Raw genomic sequence first — 18,129 nt, 5'->3', positions numbered from 1 at the left:
TCATCTCTTCTTTCCTTTTCAAGACAGCCAGCTTTCCAGTGAAATTCACATCCTAGATAAGACCCTTGCTGCACAGGCAAGATAGCCGACATCAAGGCTCACGGACGATATAAGTTATGACCAAATCAAAACTGCTTCTCTGGGTCCTGTCTGACAGAGATATGACATTTATATTAATATTTGGCTAAGTTTCTCAATTAGCGATTGATGAACTGAAGCTCATCTTCATAGTGAGGTGATGTAATTTTCCCTTTTTAGATGATATTTGCATTGTAAATCTTTTTGAGAGCAGGAATGCTACATTCTCGCCATGTAATACTATCACAAAGCAGACCTATCGTGAGAGGAAGATTTTCTTTTTAGACAGAATCTGAGAAATAGTGCATTTCATATAAAAATAGTGCATTTCATATAACATTTTGAAGCAGATTGAGCAGAAGACTGCCAGAGAATTAGTTACTGCAGGAGTGGGAAGTGATTAACTCTGCGGGCCCTTTCAAGTCCGCAAGGTTCCTTGCATCTAGGTGTGGCTGTAACATGGTAAATATAGTAATAGGGAGCCCTGGACTCTCTGATCATACTGGCTTTGTAAATATTAGATGTTTGTTTTCTATAGAGTCTTATGATTTCCTCAGGTGGATTTCATTTGATTATTTTTCCTAAAATAATTTCTATTTAAAGGCAACTTCAAAACTCAAAGATTTTCACTTTGGCCACTTTAAACCCATTTTAATGGGTCAGAATTCTAAGCAGAGAGTCACTGCTTGGGAGAAAAAAAATCCTTAAATTTCTTTAACAAGAGATAGATCCAGTTTTTACTCAACTCTGGAAAAAAAACACATTATCTGTTTCCCTTGATTAAATTTTCTTTTAATTCAAGTCTTAAAAATAGCATTTATATTGCTGGGCTTGAAAACATTTTCTAGATTGTCTTAGTACCGTTTTATGTTACTGCACTATTTGCATGGCCACAGAAGTGATCAGTTCTCCCTTTGGGTTTTCTTCCTACTTTAGCTCCAGCCAAAAATGAAGCATTAATCCCACATTTTGGGCAGACATCTTGCCTGCTCCTAAGAAACTCAACTGCCAGCCAGTATTATTGGAGAGTTTTTAAAATGTGTCTCTGCAGGCACAGGCTACAGGGTGCAAAATGGATTGTGGAAAATCTAGGAATATCAGGACTGTCTTCCTCTCAAAATTTGCAAGTACATGTCTTTCAAGCAAAGATGAGCAAGGACCCTTTTCTCAGCTCCCTACCAACATTACGCTTAAATCATGGTGAACATTTGTCTGCCACTACCTCAAAGTAATATCTTCAACTACAACAAACCACAGTGTGTGTGTGTTCAGCCTAATGTAGCTACTCAGCTTCATATAGCTTTGTGTCCAAAGCATCCTTCCTGTACACCTTCCTCCCCTTCCTCATTGATTTCGCATATTTGGATTTTCAAATGAAAGGGAAAATTTCCACACAATCAAAAGTGAAGCTCAAGTCTTACAGAAATAACCTAAGACCACCCAAATAATCACATGCAGAAGCCGTTAATTTAGAACTCGCTGAAGCAATCAGCTGCCACTATTTGTGTTTGACAATGACTCAAAGCAGGTAAGAGGGTGGGAAAGATTTCAAGTGAAAAACGAGAAGGCTTCAGGTATGCTCTGATTGGAGTTTGTTGGTATGTAAAACTGGAGGCAGCTAACATGAGTATCTCATGGGATTGTTTGGGGAGCATGTTTGACTTTCTTTAGTTGATCTTGAGACAGAAGGATGAGGGGTAGAGGAGGGACAGCAAAGTTGAAAGTCCATGACCCAAGTTTTTACTATTCTGGACCAACTGCTGGAGACGTTGTGGGTCGACTTCCTGGGCTTCTTATTTGGGTCAGAATTTATGTCATGGGTGGCCTGGCAATTGTCCACCTCTGCATTCAAGCTCTCGGTCTGGATAAAGGACTCACCTGACAGTGAAGGTGTAGAGCTGTGCTGTCCAGTACAGTGACCTCTAGTTTTGTATGGTATTGAGCATTTGAAATGTAGTTAATCTGAAATGAAATGTGCTATAAATGTACAATGCACACTGAATTTCAGAGCCTCCTTATGAAAAAAGAGAATAACATTAATGATGTTTTAATATTGAGCAGGTGTTAAATGACAACATTGGGGATATATTAGGTTGAATGAAATATATTACTAAGATTAATTTCACCTCTTTCTTTTTTACTTTTTTTTATAGTGCCCAGGAGAAAAAAAATTAAATACCATATATGGGTCACATTTGTGGCTTGCACTGTATTCCTCTTGGACAGTGCTGGAATAGAGGGTTGATGTATTAAAGTCTCAAGAGTGAAGGTGGTGTTTTCCCTGAGAATCCTTTACAAATACTATGTATTATACATTTTCCATAACCAGGGCAGAGCAGTTCATAATGAGATGGCCCTTTTTTGACTCAGGAGCTAAGGAAAAAAGACTTACCTATTCAAAATATCACTACTTAAAATTTTCATAGGATTGGTTCTACGTATCTTTGGGGGGAGGCTGCATTTTGGTTTAGGCAGTCCTTTTAAGGTACCTTTTAATTATATAAATACCAAATAATACAAGAGGTGAATTGAATGGATGAATCCCTAACTGGTATTAAAAACTGAAAGAGCTGCTTTTCTAAACTGAAGAGATTATCGTGGTGTTAACATTTTTCTCTTTTCTCAAGAAAGAAGCTAGCAAGCAAACATAACAAGCAGAGCCTAGGATTCAGGAAGGAGATAGCTGAGCAGAACTCACTGTCTTTATTTCTGAGGATGAGGGTGGCCTAGGAGTAGAGAGTGGCTATCATTTGAGAGCTAAGTAGGAAGCCGACTCTAGGGGACCCCTTACAGTGGAATTTGAGGAGAAGTAATGTCTAATAACTAGTTTTAAACTCTTCTCTTTTTCTCTCTTGTAACTTCTTTTTATTTTTTTTTTCTTTGTAATATCCTCAAGTCTGTAACAAAGTCAGACATTGGAGTTGGTTTGGCACTTCCTCAGGAAAATGGAAGGAAGGACCACATCCACATTTAGGGTCGATGAAGCATGTGCATCAAATCCTTCACTTTCATCCTCCTCCTTTGTAGCACTATTTGTTTAGATACAAGCATCTAAAAGAAGACATCCCACTTTAATACCGTAAAACTATTACCCACTATTGTCTTCTGTGAATCTTTCTTCTGTTGGCTCAAGAATGCAGAACTGTAGCCAGTCTCAAAGGGTGCATACTATTGAAAGGGTTACTGAAGATTAAAAATAGCATGGCAGTTTATCTTGGGCTGCTGGGTATTGGTTTACTTTCCTCACAAAAACAGGCTTTAATTACAAAGCAAAGAATAAACTGGACTTGATTGCTCCTCCGAAAGACTGACATTTCAGTCTCTCCCACAAAATACTTATTGATGTTGATGTACAAGAAAGAGAAGAGTCAGAATACAAAGGAGCTTTGTGTTGCCAGCAGTTGGGAAAGCATCTTTTGTCTTCCCAACTTAGTCATTTTGATATGGAAGTCAGTGTGAGAGAATAAATATCAAACAGAACATTGTCATTTTCAGAATCTCTTTTGTGACTGTACTTTAGAAAACACCCACAGTAAGACAATAGAAGTGTAGTTTGTTTTTTCTTTTTTGAGCTGCTAGAAGAGAAAGAAACAAAAACTGACCGAATCCCAAATTCATGCTTAGGAAAAGATATTATTTATAATAATTATACTGCATTTTCCACACATGTTGAAAGACAGATGATTAAATATTCAAAAAGGAGAGGAAAAAGCCTCATTCAGAATAATTGGTGACGCATAAACCCCTCTGTGAATGCAGTTTGGGTTTAATTAAAATGCATATGCAGTGATATATTCCAAAAGAAGAGACAGTACCAGATATTCAGGACTAAAGGTATTGGAGTCTTTTCCTACCCCAGCAAGGGGCTTCATAACATACCTTAGAAAAAGATTCCTTGCAAGTAGGTAAACAGCTGCTATTAGCTAGATAAAGAAGGTAGACCACAGTGGATAATGTGTAAATAGAAAGAAATCCATCTGAAAACAACTCTTAAGAACACAAGTAAAGGGATGTCATTAGGAGTGACCATCAGATGGGCAGTGCAGATAGAGAGATTTTGATGAAGAAATACACATAGCTAGAAATATTTTCTGATGTGTATTATGAACTCCAGCCTCTCAGGTTATTGGCTAGTGCTCTTACTTTTTTCTGAATTGTCACAGCAAGTCCCAATAAGATGGAGTGAAGATAGAAAGCCAGAGAGAGAGAAATAGAGAATATTTTTCATTGATTCCAAAGAATATAAAAGCAAGAAGTTTTATTTAAATATTATTTTCCAAAATGAGAAGAAAATGAAATCAAACCATATTTAAGAAAAGACACAGATGTATAGAACAGTCTTTTGGACTCTGTGGGAGAGGGCGAGGGTGGGATGATTTGGGAGAATGGCATTGAAACATGTATAATATCATATATGAAATGAATTACCAGTCCAGGTTCGATGCAGGATACAGGATGCTTGGGGCTGGTGCACTGAGATGACCCAGAGGGATGGTACGGGGAGGGTGGTGGGAGGGGGGTTCAGGATGGGAAACACGTGTATACCTGTGGCGGATTCATGTTGATGTATGGCAAAACCACTACAATATTGTAAAGTAATTAGCCCCCAATTAAAATAAATAAATTTATATTAAAAAAAGAAAATAAAAAGGTGATGTGAAATATCTCTAAAGTCCACAGAATTTCTTACCATTCCTCAAGAGAGTGTGACATTTGTAGGGAGATAAGAGGACTCCAAAACAAGATTTCACTCACAGTCAGCTTAAGCTAGTTCTTGGCACCCTTAAATCCTCATCATTCTCAAGTATGCAGAAGGAATGCTTTAAATAACTCATGAAAATGGCAAAAGTAGAGTTTTAGATTTCAAAACATTTCAGTGAGAAGCAACCCAAATGAACAGCATCAAAATCATCATTCTCTAGCAGAATCTCCCCCATTCCCTGCCCCGATCTGTGGCAATATGCTCGGATACAACCCAAAGCAAATGGGACACATGTACTCCTGCCTTTTAAAGATTGCACCAATTATTATTTCTTTTTAAGCTGTGGTACTATGTCAAGAGTCCTTTTATGGACTGGTAAAATGAAACTCTAAAGATAACATTATTTTTCTGAATAGTAGGACAGTGGCAATACTTCCAAGATATTCAATGGTAAGACCCAATTTAATGACGAATTTTAATAGGGATCCCAATAGTGCTAGAACTTTGTTCAACTAATTATTAATCTGTAAGACATTTTAGTTACTCAGCATGCATTTCAGAGATATTATTTATTTATAGGTAGGTTAAAAAATGAAACAAATTATTGAGATAACAGGTTCACCGCTTTTGAGTAAATTGAGAAAATGGCTGTAGTCCAAAGTAGTATTGATTATCCAGCTTTTTCTAGGTGAGCTGATCGCAGAAAATGTGACTCCCAGATTCTGTCTGTCTTTATTACAGAATTAAGTGGATAAACCTGAGGCTTTATTACAAGTGAGATATCTATGAAGGAAAGTCAGAACTAACGAATACTCACTTTCTGGAATAGCACTGTTTGTCTGAATTCACAGATGCTGTGGTACTGTTACAATCACTCAACTCCCTAGGTTATAGTGGATCAAATTCTGCCACTGACATTTTAACCTGTGCCCCAACTGTTTTATTTGTCATTTTGCCACCTGTGCACTCAGACCAGAACAGAGGGGATGGCTAGAAGCCGTAATATTGATGGCTGAGGTCAAAAAAGTCATCACATTCCATTGGGCTGCTAGTGGGAGGAGTCCTATCTCTGAATTCATCTCAAGGCAATAGCTATCTTCTCAATGAAGAGTTTTAACTGCACCCTTAAAATATACACTTTCCTGCAATAGACTTATTTATGCTACCAGTCACTGTCTCAATGAATGTTATCTCTTTTCACCTCTAAGTAGAAGTTACTGCTTGAGAAGGCATATTTGTTATAATTCCTTGAACTTTGTGTATTTAAGCTTGTGACCTAATCAATAGATTATAGATGCTTAGATGAGATACCCGATCAGATTAGAGCAAAACAATTTCACTCTGATTCAATATTATATAATTTGTACATCTTTTTTTTTTATAATATGTGGTAAATGAAGAAAAATATAAAGGGAGAGATGATTAGGAAGACCTTATTTTGACTAGTATCTTAAATCTTATGCATGATGTTTTAGAATATATATACCTCTCATATGAAAAAAAGATCTTAGAGTCTGATCAAAATATGAAAACATTGGTTTCTCATATGAGACTATCTAGCCGAGTTGCCTCAGTTGTAACACATACAGTAAGCATAAGATAAGTGAAATTCATCCTCTACACTGTCTTAAAGGCCTATACTAAAATCCAGTAATGAGAACTTCTTAGTAGCAATAAACATTACAACTGCTCCTTTTTAGATATACTTTTGTTTCTCCCCAGAAAAAACAATAGGAAGGTATTCTGTAAAAGAGACAGTTGTGATGGAGGTCTTTATTACTTTGGATGGTCTTGAGCATAGTTCCTTACCTCACTATACCTCAACTTCCATTAACTATAATATAAACCAAAGGAAACTGTTCAGTTGGTCTCTGAGTTTCCTTTTAGCATTGAGAACCCTTGATTCAAAGACATTCTGAATTTCCAAAATAGCATCATACCGCAGAGAAAACAATAAGCGTATTTAAGGTATTAATACTAAGGTTTTATCTTCTTGTGACTTGGCCCCTGTCTCTGACAGTGGATGCCGGGCATTCTGTATGTACATCATAGGTAACTTCTAAATTGCTACTTCCTGCGACAGAAAATGGAATCTCTTAAGGCTGTCTTTGAATCAAATCAAATTATTTATCCTTGGTAAATAAAAGCAAGCTCAGTATATAGATGCTTATTCTTTGCCAGAATTAGGTATCAAAAATTTGTCTTTTGGTGAAAAGTAAGTGGTCTAGGAACTTGTTCTGCACCCATAGGCTAAACTTATGGTTTTGTTTCAGTGATACTTTGTACCCTGAGTTACCACTGAGATTATTCTGTATTTGGAATACTTATCAATATAATCATGCTGAGAATGTGAAAAGATTTCACCGTAGATTAATTTATATTTCACTGCATGATTTTTCCCTTTTTGCTAAAGATTATAAATTGTCTCTTCCTCCTACAGTAGAGTTAGCATGTGTTCATGGGGATAGAAAGGAGCCCATCCCTAACCCTCCCCTTCAAACCTAATAAATATCAGAGCCAAACTGAAGTTAGCTGAGGTTTAGTGATAAAGGGACTGACTGAGACAATCAGTTTGTGTTTGTTGTAAGAAGCAAGGCTAGTGTAATTCTCTGAATGGTATACTGGCTAGAAAATAAGTAGCTAGTTTTCTGGAAATTGCAAGCAGGTCTGCATTTGCAAAGCCTATAATGGGAAAGGGAATGAATAGATTTTTTAATAACACTCTTAATGACCATTTCTGCACAACACACCTAATACCATTAACTTAATCCAAGGAAGACTGATATTTCTACCTTAAGCAAGCTGTACATATTGGCAAAACTCTTCTTGGAGTTATAGCACTTTTTGCCCCTTTTGAAAAAGGAAGGAAAAAAGCACCTACTAGCTATACCCTAGGAGAATAAATCATGATCTGATTACGTAGTTTAGCTGGCAAATAAATTTGTGAATTTTCCAACATTTGTAAAGCACATGTGTTGAAATGCTGAACTCCTGCCCCTGCTGAAGCTTTTAGGGCCCTGTTGAGACACACAGATACAGAGAGAAAATATGTGGAATAATGAGAAGCATTTTCATGATATTTAGTAATATTTGCTCTCAGAATTCTATTAATTTAAGAGAATGACTTGCAACTGTTACTGCATTAAGAAACTTGGCAAGCACTAGAGTATAATTATTTCTGCTATCACACCGACACACACAAAAGAAAGAAAATCATTCACGGAATGTGTGTATGTATTTATGGCTCTTCTTATTTATGTTATTGTGATTTACAGTTCCAGAAATTTGCCTCCTTCCTTCCTCCATGAGGGAGAAAGAAGTATGCACACATGGCATTGCATTTCTGACAGTTAGTATTCCTCAAAAGAGCTAGTTCTAAACAGGACATTCTAATTCCTAGGAAAGCTGTTAATGAAGTCTTAACATCTGCCTTATGGATATCTGAAAGTTATAGCTTTTCCATGGCAGTATTCACCAGTGTTTGCCAGGTGGCTAAGCAGGACAGTTCTTCACTGTGTGAGACTGTCCAGAGCATTGCAGCCACTTCCCATCTCTAACTCCAGATCTACTAAATGCTAAGAATCATTGTGTCTTCATATCTAAACACTTTTGATTAATCGCCATTTGAAGATCACTGGAGAAGGAAATGGCAACCCACTCCAGTGTTCTTGCCTGGAGAATCCCAGGGACGGGGGTGCCTGGTGGGCTGTCATCTCTGGGGTCGCACAGAGTCGGACACAACTGAAGCGACTTAGCAGCAGCAAACAGATGACACTTCAAGAATGACCCTTAGGTTACCCTGGGATGATCTGAGGAAGGACTGCTATACTAAGCTTTCTCTTTTTTAATAGATGTGTTGGCTCAGCAATTAAGAATCTGCCTGCATTTCAGGAGACATGGTTTTGATTCCTGGTTTGGGAAGATACATTGGAGGAGGGCATAGCAACCCACTCCAGTATTCTTGCTTGGGAAATCCCAAGAGGAGCCTGGTGGGCTATAGTCCATGGGGGTCACAAGAATTGGACAATGACTTAGCAACTAAACCACCACCACCACCACGTTTGATTTACAATGCTATATCAGTTTCAGCATATCGTGTACAGCATAGTGATTCAGTATTTTTTCAGATTATGTTCCATTTTAGGTTATTGCAAGATAACAGGTACAACTCCCTGTGTTATACAGTATATCCTTGTTGTTTTTCTATTTTATATGTAGTTTGTATATGTTAATCCCATACCCCTATGTCCCTCCCTTCTTTCCTCTCTGCTTTGGTGACCACACGTTTGTTTTCTGTATCTGTGAGTTTGTTTCTGTTTTGCATATATATTCACTTGTATTATTTTTTAGAATCCACATATGAATGATATCATATAGTATTTGGCTTTCTTTGCCTGACTTATCTGCTTTGGTGACCACATGTTTGTTTTCTGTATCTGTGAGTTTGTTTCTGTTTTGCATATATATTCACTTATATTATTTTTTAGAATCCACATATAAATGATATCATATAGTATTTGGCTTTCTTTGCCTGACTTATTTCATTAAGCATAATATCTCTAGGTACATCCATGATGCTGCAAATGACAATATTTCATTCCTTTTTATGACTGAGTAAAATACCATTGCCTCTAATAATTATGTAGAATGTGGAAAACTCAGAATGCCTCCTCTCCCTAGGGCCTTATGCAATATGCCTTATATTTTTTAAAGTAATTGCTCTTTGCCTGATGGGATGTAACTAAGTTAAAGAAAAGTAAAACAAAAATAACACTATCTTCACTGGCCCTGCTGGCTGAATCACAGTACCTTGCTATGCCCAAAGGACTTCCCTAAGAAGGGTAAGATTGAAGAGTTAGTTCCAGAACATCTAATCATCAGGACACAGGTATGTATTGTCCTGAGGACAAGGAAAGGCTAATGTGATCACTCCATTCCACAAGGAATTTTTGGAAACTGAGTCAATTAACTTAGCCAGAAGTTAATAAGGAAGTTAACTAAGGGACACATGGAGATAGGAATCAATGTAAGCTCAACTCAGTTCAGCAAACTGAATTGATAACTAGCAAAATGTTAGGGTTTTTTCCTGGAAGATAATCAATGATTTAATTCTGCTTCTACATTTTTCCACTGCTTTTTGAAATTTGGGATTTTTTTTTAAGGGAAAAAATGATTCAGATAATCTTACTTTTTTTTTAAAAGGCAGAATGCCACATGTAGCACGTCAGTTAGATGTGTCTGGAGTCTTGAAAGTTTGATCACTATGCATTCCTCATACAAATGGACCTTGAGAGTTTGTTTGAAGGTTCTAGCAGCAGAGGGCAGCTATTTGTATATCCTCTGTTGGGGAAGATCATCCTCTTTGACTGTATGTACACCTTCAGGAGGAACACACACACAGAGGTGAGGGAAAAAGGGGATGCTCACCTAGTCAGCCAAACCAACCCGGGTGCTCAGTGAGGTGACAGCCGTTGCAGCCAGATTACCCTCATATCTGATACTCTCTTAACTTGATATGACAGCAACATAGTGACAAGTAGGCAAAAGTCTTAACAAAAATGACTAAAACTAAAATAAAGTCAATCCACCTGAATGCTAAAGTGAGGTCGGATTCTTTCATTGAATGTAATACTCATAAAAGGATAGAAATGTGAAGGCTGTTATCATCATCTAGTTGACTACATACCTCACAGATAAGGAAACGTGTGGCAGAGAAAATGATATGAATTCACTGAACTATTTTAAACTTTTCTTGGGCACACAAAATGACAAATTTGACAGCCCACCTTGAACATACTTGCTATTGAATTCTCTCCAATGCGATGGAGGCAGAAATGATGTATATAATTTCCAGACATAACCGTGATATATCATGTGCCATCTTTTGCTCTCTCTTCTTCATAGTCTGGATAGCTGGAATGGAAGAGCTCCTCAATTTTAGTAACAAACTGAAGAACATTGGATTTGTTATTAACCAGCTCTTATTGAATTAAGCCTTTGGGATTCATGGGGGTTAGCATTGTCTAGCTTATCTTAATAAATAAACTACCAAGTAGCTTGCTTATGCTTACTCAGGTAGTAAACTGTTTGCCATTACTGGTAATAGTAACCAGGTGTCCCCAGTTATTGATCTGTATAGATATTTGTATCAACATAAGCCTAGTCTAAGTTTTTGTTTTTTTCCTTATCTCACTGGTGAACTCACTCCATTCAGATTTTCAGGAATGCATTGTTACATATATATGTACATCAATGCATAAGGAAAAGTCTGTAAGTATTGGTGGGGAAAGAAATGAGACAGACTGAGGGAGAAGGATGAAGGAGGCAAGAGAAAGAGAGATGCTACAACATTACCAACTGTATTATTCAAATGTTTTCATAGTAAAATATATCATGTACTATAATACTATTAAAACTTACAAACAGAGAGCAATTAAACAACTCCCAGGTCAGTAAACTACTTAGGCAATGGCTCTGTATCTATTGAAATCCTACCAACCCTTCAGGGCTTATTCAAATGCTTTGCCCTCTTTGGATGCTTTTCCTAATCCTTTCCAAATGGAACACCTACAGTGGTTGCTTATTCACACAGTACCCTGGTCTTTGTCTTGTATTTTAGTTACATGGGGATGTATTCTATTTCTTTTATTAGCTGAAACTTTTCTCAGAAGTAGGAATTATCCTTCTCTTCATGTAACTTGTCAGAAAAATTACAGCAAGACAAAAATCGGGGAGAGGGGGTTGGAATGAGTGAATAGGTTGGCAAATCCTGTCCCCAAAAAGCAATGATAAACTGGAAAAAAAAAATTGCTAAAAACAACTATTTCAGGACTCTAGGCCTACAACAGATTGAGAAGCATTATTCAAGAAAAGCTGCTGAACTTCAGATAATCATCATAGGCATCTGCAGTGTTATAACCTAGAGTGCTTCTTATTCCTCAGCCACCAGCACCATCTCTAGCTCTACACCATGATAATTTTAACAGGATTGACAGATCTATGAAAACCAACAACTTGACTGCTAGAGAAGGTTGATATCACTTAGACCTAAGTATGGTAAGCATCAAGCTCCAGAAACAGCCCAAGTGCCCATTAGATAAATGAACAAACTTGAGGAGGTATATCCATGTATGTAATGGAATACTTTCACCAGTAAAATGCAATGACCTATTGACATATGTAGCAGCATATCCAGACCTCTAATTATATTAAGTAAAAAAAAAAAAAAAAAAAAGTGTGCAAAAGCAAAACACTATGTGACTTTATTTACATAAAATTCTAAGAAAGGCAAACTGGTCTACCCTGACCTAAAGCAGTTCAATGGAGATAGGACTGGAGAAAGAGAATGAAGGGATTCCAAGGGGCCTGAGGCAATTTTGTCCACTGTTTTGTGATGATTTCATAAGAATATATATTTGCCAAAACTTAAGATGTTGTACGCTTGAAATACATGTGACATTGTATGTAAAGTTTAATAATAGATGTTTTAAAACTTGCTTTGCTGCTGCTGCTAAGTCGTGTCAGTCATGCCCGACTCTGTGCGACCCCATAGACAGCAGCCCAACAGACTCCTCTGTCCCTGGGATTCTCCAGGGAAGAACACTGGAGTGGGTTGCCATTTCCTTCTCCAATGCAAGAAAGTGAAAAGTGAAAGGGAAGTCGCTCAATTGTGTCCGACTCTTAGCGACCCCATGGACTGTAGCCTACCAGGCTCCTCCGTCCATGGGATTCTCTAGGCAAGAGTACTGGAGTGGGGTGCCATTGCCTTACCCCCAGATTATTGAATTGCATTGAACTTCTCCCAAATTTATGTCACTGTATAGCCTAAAACTCCATTCACCTTTGATGCAAAGTTTTAAGTCCCTAAGGGTATGTAAAATCTAGAAGAAATGTGAATTCAGAAGAAACAGAATCACTGCACTTAAGACGCAGTGGTTCCATGTGTTCAGCCTGTGAAAATGGAGTGTCAAACTAAAGCTGAAACATCTAGTCTAGGCTTTCATACGATACTTGAGAAAACTGCATGCCCACACACACAGAGAAAAGGACCTGTCTGAGATAAATGGACAGGCAAGTGAGGACTTGAAGACATGTGTCTGTGCTGTAAGATAATGGAAAATACAGAAATTTAATGTTGAGTTTATCATTAGAAGAATCACATGACAAGAATGACAATAAAAAATATCAATTCCTCAACTCTGATTGGTTTCCAAAAAATGCAAGTCAAGCCAAACCTGTATTTTAAGATGTTGTCTTCCACTTAAACTTTCTTCCCCTTTTTCATCCTGATTGTTTTTGTCAGGGGAATTTGTAATTTCCTTGGTTCTGTTTTATCACAACAAAAATTTGAAGCAACAGACCCTCAGATGGACCAGTGTTACAGCCCTCAGAGTGATCAGTGTTACAGCTCCGTGTTATACCTCAGTTTATTTAGAAAGTAAAGGACTTTACTTGAGAGTTTATTTAGTTTATTTATTTATTTATTTAGAGTTTGCTTTATAGTTTGTTTAGAAAGTAAAGGGAACTATATCCTCGAGGCGTGAGGGCATGCCAACCGTAAAGACGCAAAGAGAAGAGAAGCCCCTCCGGCCCAATTTTGGCCCCTCTTTTTATACGTTTTTTCTCCTCCCCCTGAGCCTGCCCTATGTAAATTGGGCAAGGTGGTTTGTTTTACCTGAGGTTCTCACTGCGGTCCTCAGACCTTCCTTTGTTCTATTTTCACAAGATTTTCCTTTCCTTGTCTTTTAGCCACCACCATTCTGGACTCCTTTTTCCTATTTTAACTGCCTAACATTCCCCCCTCAAGAGAAGGGAGGCTCAATTCTTTGGGAATATGGATGTTGAGGTGTTTCTGGCTACTTCTTGCTGAACTGGGATGGCGAGGGGCATTGGGCCTCCCTCTCTTGCTAGTCTCAGTCCTCAGAATCCTTATAGCAGTGTCCATCTAAGAATGAGTGATATTTTTATGTGGTCAGCTGTAGTTTTATATATCCTATTGAACTGGCACTGCATGTTGTAGCTTGTTGACCTGGGCAGAGACAAAACGGGTTAGACAATTGATAATTCATGGAGCAATCATAAGCAGCATCAATATGGTGATGACAGGACTAGCAGGGGCTTTAGCCAACTCCAAATTTCCCATCACCAAGATCCCCCAAAGAGAGATTGTAGTCACCCCAAGAACTCTCCAGCTTGTTCTTTGAGATCCTGTAGGGTCTGAAAGTTTTTCTTGAGGACTGTGAGACTTTCTTTAACTTAGCTGGAGGTATTTACCTGAAACAAAATGTCCCATTCCAGATGGCTCAAGTCCCTCCTTGTTTGAGGATCAGGAGATCTGTCTCCTGTCTGTTTTGGAGTACAATCCCTGCCAGGCTGTGTTGGCTCTTTGAAGCTGTCCTGAGAAATATCCCCAGAAACTTAATTTTGGGGGTGTTCATAAGAATGGCACTCATTTGTAGTTCTGAATATGTATCTGAGCTCTCCCAGGGGCTCACGGGTGTATTGAGTGTCCTCTTCTGTTTTCTTCCATGGCTTGACTCTTGAATAGTGAATTCAAGAATTGTGTCCTGGTGCCTTGACTGCTGCAAGGGTAGAAAGTATTACAGGGTAGGGGCCCTTTCATGTGGGCTGCAGTTGAGCCTTTGGGGACCCATCTTTCCAGACTTTAATTAGGACTTAAGTCCCTGGAGCATATAGTGGTGACTCTTTAGAATCTTTGGGTCCTGGTTGACACCCCACAAGCGTATATCCTGTTGGAACTGCCCAATGGCCATGGTATAAGACTGGAGGGTCTGAGCCTCTGGATCTAGGAAGAGGTCATTGACATAAACAAAAGGTCTCCCATATAGCATCTCATAGGACTGAGACCAACCTGTCGCTTACGGGCAATACGGGTGCGGAGGAGAGCTATTGATAAAGCCTCCTCCCATCCCAGGGAGGTCTCCTGGGTTATCTTTTTTATTGCTTATTTTAAGAATTGGTTGGCTCTTTCTACTTTTCCTGAAGACTGAGGCCTCCAGGCACAGTGGAGATAATAAGTAATGCCCAATGCTTCAGAGACCCCTTGGGTGACCTTAGAAGTAAATGATGTCCCATTGTCACTTTGTGATGACCTGGGCAGACCAGATCTTAAGACAGAGTTCCTTCATATCTCTTAGTTGAAAGAAAATTTGCACCTAGGGGATCTCTGTCCATTTTCCTTGTCTTTTGCAGAATAATTCTAGGTGCAGGATGGTATTATAGCTTAAACTCCCATCCTTAGGCCAGTGTTCCTTGTCATCAAGAGGACACCGTGGCCACGCAGTAGCACAAAAAAATTTTAAGCGACTCCTCCTTAGAGTTAGAGGATCGAGCAGCTTCCAGTGATCAAGGATACATCTCAAGGGCGTCTGTTGGGAAATCGATTGGTTGTTTCCCATCTGAAAGACCATGATGACAGGGAGGAAAAGAAAAAAGAAAAACTAATAGGCTTCCTTTAATTTCCATGGGTGGACTTCCTTAGGGGTGAGTCTTTTTGAAGCTTAACCTACCCAGTACTGTTGCAACCTGAGAGCCAGGCATCCCTGGGTGAGGGTGGAAATCCGCAGGCAAGCTGAGGTGTGACAGCCTCCTGGAGATTGAATGCCCAGGCAGGTCGAGGCAGGTTGGCCACCTGAGAATCAGGTCCCTGGGCAGGTCAAGGCATGTTGACCTCCTGGGACCCCTGGATTGGTGGATCCCTGAGCCCATTGAGGCATGACAACCTTTTGAGGAGCAGATCCCTAGGGAGGTTGACCTCCTGGGACCCCTGGACTAGAGTTGGACATCCCCAAGGTCTCCAGCATAACCAATGCTGGGTAGGATTAAAGGGTTGTAATCTTAACTTATTGCCAGTTTGTTCACTGCAGATGGGAATAAATATCATGATGTAAAGCAATCCAAGCCTATGCCCTGAGACTGGGAAACTGGTGAAGCAGCCATAAGCCTTATCCTCTTACTGCTCTAAGGGAATATAAATCACTGATTTCCTCCCCTAGTCCTCCATAAGAGCAGTTTAGGGTGTCTCTAAAGATAAACATTTCATTGTCATAGACCCACTTTAGGTAATAACAGAAGTAATGACAAAGGAGTGGGTTATCTGGTCCTGTTATGGGCATTAAGAGTATTTTAATAAGTGGGGTGGAGCAATGTTGCCTACAAGGGGGCAGGGTCCTGGTTGTAGGAGTTAGTAAGTGGCTTAAGAACAAGTTGATAAAGAGGCAATAGACCAGATGTACCATAAAAGTGGAGCAGAGATTTGATGGAGGGGTATGTTTGTAACTTTAGGAGTAGGTTGGTAAGGGTTTGGGCCCAAACGGCCTGCAGGGCTAACTCCCAAAGTGGCCAACATTATCCCTGGAAGCCCAATTGCTCTTGAAGGTATGCCGACAGATGGGCTTCTAGCAGGCATTGTGTGGGTCCACAGAGAGATGCTGTTGTTGCACATGTTGTAGGAAACATGGGAGATGATGGCCTGAATATCTAGAGGGATTGGATATTATACAGTATTTCCTTTTCAAGGGCCAGCTCTTTTCTGGTTGTCCCTCTAGAAGATTGTAGAGGCAACACTGTGGGCCCGGATGAGGCTCAGGACAAGAGCATGAAATAGGAGGGAAGGAAGCAGGGCACAACTTTTGAAAGAATGACATAGCCCAAGGGCATAACATAAACCAATTAAAATCAAATGGGTCCAAGATGACAAGTCAAATTCAATCAAACGTTGATCCGTAATCTGCAAGCTAAATGATACACCCAGAGGTGTCAGGACAGTTCCAAGGCACTGTCAAAGACAGATGAGTGGGTGGTTCCACAATGGTTGGGATGATCCTCTCACTCATTAGCATGTGAAATCACCCAGCTCAAAAAAACTAGCCACACCACATTTCACGGCTGCTGCACTCTTCTCTGTGATGGCCCACACCCTGTGGAGTGCTTCTCTCTGAATCTGAACAAATACATCTTATACCTATCCTTTTGTCTTTAACTGAATTTTTGCAATAAGACATCAGAGCCTGAGCTTCATTAGGTCCTGAAGCCAGGCACCATGGGTTTTGGCCAGGCTCAAGTCCCAGGAGAGAGGAGCTGAAGGACGGTGGCGGGGGAAAGCAGTGTGGAAAATGTACCGAGGAATCCCCTTCATAACCTGCCAGAAAATTTGCTAAATACCTGACCTGTGCTCAGAGTTTTCATTGGCCTGAACCTTGGCACAAAGAAAATTAAGAACAGAAGAACCCCCACCTGCTTGGGTAACAGCTACTGGGGCCCAGCAGATAGTGGGGCCTTTGGGACACACTGAGGAGTAGCCTCTGCCAGAGTTCGTCAGTTGCACTGACTGCCACTTGCCTATTTGCAGGAGGTTCAAGGACACAAGGAACCAGCGATTGTAAAGAATTAAGATTTTCTTAGCCATATGTCCTTCCAACCATAGGAATGAGGACTTCCTACCGTAACCGGAGGTCTTCTGGAATCTGAGATTGAGCCGCATGAGCTTTCTGCTGAGTTTGTTTTTTGTTGTCCCAGTTTCCAGTATGCTGGGCTTCTTGTCACTTTCCCTGCACACAAAGAATGCACTTTGTTTGCGTTCAGCTTCCACCGCAAGAGCTTTCGCTGAGTTGGGTTCCTCCTGTGCTTGGCCTCCTCCTTACAGGGGCCAAGCTGAGGTTGTTTCAGCCAGGTTAAATCTGAGTCACAGCACCATAGATGTCAGGGGAGTTTGTAATTTCCTTGGTTCTGTCTCAACACAACAAAAATTTGAAGCAGCAGTCCAGGGTTACAGCTCTCAGACAGACCAGTGTTACAGCTCTGTTTTATTTAGAAAGTAAAGGAAAATATATCCTCGAGGCATAAGAACATGCTGACCCAAATGACATGAAGAAAAGAGAGGCCCTCCAGCCCAATTTTGGCCCCCTTTTTTACATGTTTTTTTCTGCTCCCCCTGAGCTTACCCAATGTAAGTTGGGCTAGCCAGGAGGGCTGTTTCTTTTACCTGAGGTTCTCACTCTGGTCCTCGGACCTTCCTTTGTTCTATTTTCACAGGATTTTCCTTTCCTTGTCTTTTTGCCACTGCCATTCTGGACTTCTTTTTCCTAACTACCTAATATTTTCGTATAGTTTAAATCTTTGCAGAAGGTTCTTTGAAGCTCTGACAGCCCAAACCAGCTGTGTTTGCTAGTGAGGGTGAGAATAGAAACAATATTTACTAGCAAAACTCAAATCAGACTTGAAAGGGAAAAAAAAATCAATTGGCAGCAATGGAAAGAAGAGTGTTGGCATAACCTAGAACGGTTTTTAAACTCTAAAAAAGAGGCCCAGGGAGGAAGGCCTCTCCTTGC

The sequence above is a fragment of the Capra hircus genome, chromosome 8, assembly GCF_001704415.2.
Source record: "Capra hircus breed San Clemente chromosome 8, ASM170441v1, whole genome shotgun sequence".
Taxonomy (NCBI): Eukaryota; Metazoa; Chordata; class Mammalia; order Artiodactyla; family Bovidae; genus Capra; species Capra hircus.
Note: the sequence above shows the minus strand (reverse complement) of the source record.